Source organism: Dendrobates tinctorius, unplaced genomic scaffold (genome assembly GCF_039654945.1).
Source record: "Dendrobates tinctorius isolate UK_male_01 unplaced genomic scaffold, ASM3965494v1 ptg000079l, whole genome shotgun sequence".
Lineage (NCBI taxonomy): Eukaryota > Metazoa > Chordata > Amphibia > Anura > Dendrobatidae > Dendrobates > Dendrobates tinctorius.
Genome location: NW_027361747.1, coordinates 28066469 through 28069980, shown reverse-complemented (window position 1 = coordinate 28069980; position 3512 = coordinate 28066469). Strand labels below are relative to the sequence as shown.

At 45.4% G+C, this 3512-nt stretch overlaps 1 pseudogene; it reads left to right on the top strand.

Annotated features, from left to right (window-relative positions):
* The first annotated feature begins 2274 nt into the window (after positions 1-2274).
* LOC141096821 (uncharacterized) lies at positions 2275-2805 on the top strand (annotated as a pseudogene).
* Positions 2806-3512: the final 707 nt, after the last annotated feature.

The window sequence follows — 3512 nt, the reverse complement described above, 5'->3', positions numbered from 1 at the left end:
TTCAATATCTGATACATTGGAAGGGCTACGGTCCTGAGGAACGCTCGTGGGTTCCTGCTCGATCAGTTCATGCGGATCGGTTGATCCAAGCCTTTCATGCCAAGTACCCTGAGAGACCTGGGGGTCCGGTGGCCCCCCATTGAGAGGAGGGTACTGTCATGATCCAGGACGGGATTTCGCTTTGACCCGTCCTGGTTATACTATGGGTTAATTGTGCTGCCTCTCTCTGGCAGCAGGAGGCTATTTAGTGCTCACTGGACCTGGGTCCGGTGTCAGTTATACTCCTGCCCTCGTCTGAGTTAAGTGACCTCTTGTATACTTGTGCCTGATATCTTGCTTGCTTGTGTGGTTTTGATTTGGTTCTGTCCCTGTTACGAGTTCTGCCTGACCCTCTTGTACTGCGCTACCTCTCGTGTATGACTCTCTGCTTGTGACCTGACTCCTCTCTGCTCCTCCACTTGGTACCACGTCGCCCTCTTGTGTATGACCTTTGGCTCTGTCTGACTACCCGTCTGTTTGTCCCTCCTGTACCTCATTTGCCCGTACTGCTGTGACCTCTGTTTTGCCTGACTCTGAGTTGTTGTATGGTGTCCTGTCCTATCTGAATACAGGACGCTAAGCCCCACCCCCTTGCAGTCACATGACCATAGGTCCCGTGCAAGCTTACTCATTTTCAGTGTCCGCAGGTCCTATGCTTCTTTACTTTCCAGCGCTGACTGGACCCTGACACCTCTGCTGCCCCGCTCCCCAGGTAACTTTCAGCACTGCTTCTGTACTCAGGACACGCGCACTGGCTCTATGAGCAAGTGTAGTGCGGTGTCTCTGACAGTTTTGTTAGGTGTCAGGTTTCTGCATTTGCTCTGCAGGAATCCAGAGCCTCACATTCTGCGGTCTCCTGCTGTCTATCTACCGCAGAGGAGATTGCTTTGCAGCAGATCGCTTCAGAGACTAAGTCCCTCTGTTCTCCTACTGGGCATGCTCACGAGATGATCTCCCATTGGAGATCGGGAGTCATGTGTCCAGGTCCTGCTCCAGATCTCATTGGTCCATCTCGGAGATCTGGAAGCTTCCGGAAGGTCCCGGCTATAAAAAGCGCGCATGACCATTCGGCCATGCGCTAGTATAGTCTCTAGTTGCTACTGTGTGAATGATGATGGATGTATGAACCTGCGAATGACTCATTAAGATCCCCTCCCTCTGATATTACAAATGTGTACAGGGACTTAGATTAGAGTCAGTGCCAGTGTGTGGCAAGCCTCAAGCCACTACAGCATCATCCACAGTGCTAGTGTCTGATATTGCGCCTGCTTCCTTGCTTTGTCAACCAGAGGCAGTGTCCTACGCCGCGCTGCAGTTGGAGCCCTCTTTGGAGTCCACAGTAGCGACACCGCACGCACGGTAGGTCTAGATGGACGCAGCTCCTCTGTCTTAGGTCCTGCTCCTGTGACTAAATACCGTGTGTGCATTTACCTGAGACCTGTGACACTAACATGCTCAGCCTTTTGTGTTTTCCTCTGCTGACATCTCTGTGCGCAAACAGAGATTTATTAGCGCACTTGGGTGACGTTCAACCCGCATGTGCATTTCCGCCATATTGCTCATTTGTCACTACTTAGCAGCGGTGTAACACCTACTGCACGGTGGACCCCGAGCGACGAGCGCACTTTATTATTTATTTTTATTCAGTGCGTTCCGCCGTTCCTAACATGTTTGATGCAAATCTACCTACAACGTATTGGGGAGAAGCCATCATGACAGCTTGCTATCTTCAAAACAGAGTGCCAGGTAAAGCCATAAATAAAACTCCATATGAGCTATGGAACTGCGAGAAGCCTAACATAAAGCACCTCAGGATATTTGGAAGCAAAACGTTTGTGTATGTTCCCAAAGAAAAACGTTCCAAGTGGGAATCACATGCAAAGCAAGGAGTCCTGGTGACCTATAGCGAAACTCAAAAGTGATACAGAAACCTGCACCCAGAGACCAACACAGTAACAATCAGGAGAGATGTAGTTATTAATGAAAACTGTGTATCGCTCAAATTCCATGAAGTTATACCAGTTATTCAACCTAAGAAACAAGAACAAGAATCTCAATCACCAAACCCAGATGCCAAAAAGGAAAACACTGAAGTGTGAATAAGCTCTGAAGCCACGAAGGAAGACACAGAAGAACAAAGTCAACCTCCAGTCAGGAGATCAGAAAGGCCAAACAAAGGTATCCCAGCTAGACGCCTTTCTAATATGGTCAGAACACTTCATAAACCAGTTTGGAATGTTAGAAGCCAAACGTGCGTCAACACCAAAGGATCCATCCTATTTAAAGTTGTAAGAAGAAGAAGATCTGCTATCCAGCAAAGAGAGTTACAGACAAGCAGTGGGGGCGCTTCTGTACATAGCAACCACAACTTGTCCGGATATCACAGCCACAGTTGGAATTCTCTGCCGACATGTAAGCAAACCACGCCAGAGAGACTGGGATGCAACTAAGAGAATTCTTCAATATCTTAAAGAAACTCAATGGCTAAATATAAAGATATCTGCATCAGGAGATCTCACTCTCAGAGGTTATGTGGATGCAGATTGGGCTGGAGATTCAAGTGATTGGAAATCAACAAGTGGTTACTTGTTCAAGTTAGGAGAAAATTCAATTTCTTGGTTCAGCAGAAAACAAGTGTCAGTCGCATTATCTTCTACAGAAGCAGAATATATGTCTGCTGCTTATGCAAGTCAAGAAGTAATTTGGTTGAAACAACTTTTTGGAAGATTTTGGCAAACCATTAGCTCAACCAACAGCTATCTATGAGGATAACCAAGGATGCATTAAACTTGCCAGCAGTGAGAAGATTAGGTCAAGGACTAAGCACATTGATGAAAAAGATCACCACTTACGTGACTTAGTGGAACATGGTGTACTCGAATTTGTTTATTGCGCATCTGACAAGATGATAGCCGATGGTATGATAAAGCCATTATCAAGAGCAAAGTTTGTGGGACTAACAGGATAAGTAGTTGTTGAGTCGGGTTGTTGGAATATGTTTGGTGCAACAACTCCATTCCTGCCTATGAGTGTTTAGTTGCTAGATTTGCATGCTGTTTATAAAGTTTGAACCAAAAAATAACTCCCAGACGCTCATGCAGGGAGAGCATGTGACTGTATTTCCTTTTTTTCTGTGTCTGTGTATGAGAGAAGCAGCCTGCTGCAGATACTGCACAGATAGAGACACACAAATGATTTATTCCTGATCTATTAAGCTTATCATATACACTCCCTGACAGAAGTTATGTCGCTTATCCATGTTATGTAAATAAAAGCTTATAACCTGATGTTAAATTCATTCATTGGTTGTATAAATTATTCTTTTGAAAGCTGAAACCCTCCTAAATGTGGTTTAGGTTAAGAAAATAAATTGGCATCAATGCAGAAATATTGATCATTTAATCGACACAGAATGGTCAGATTTTGGCAAGACAAAAGTTTTGTCGCCTGGTCATATAATGCACCCAATCCTA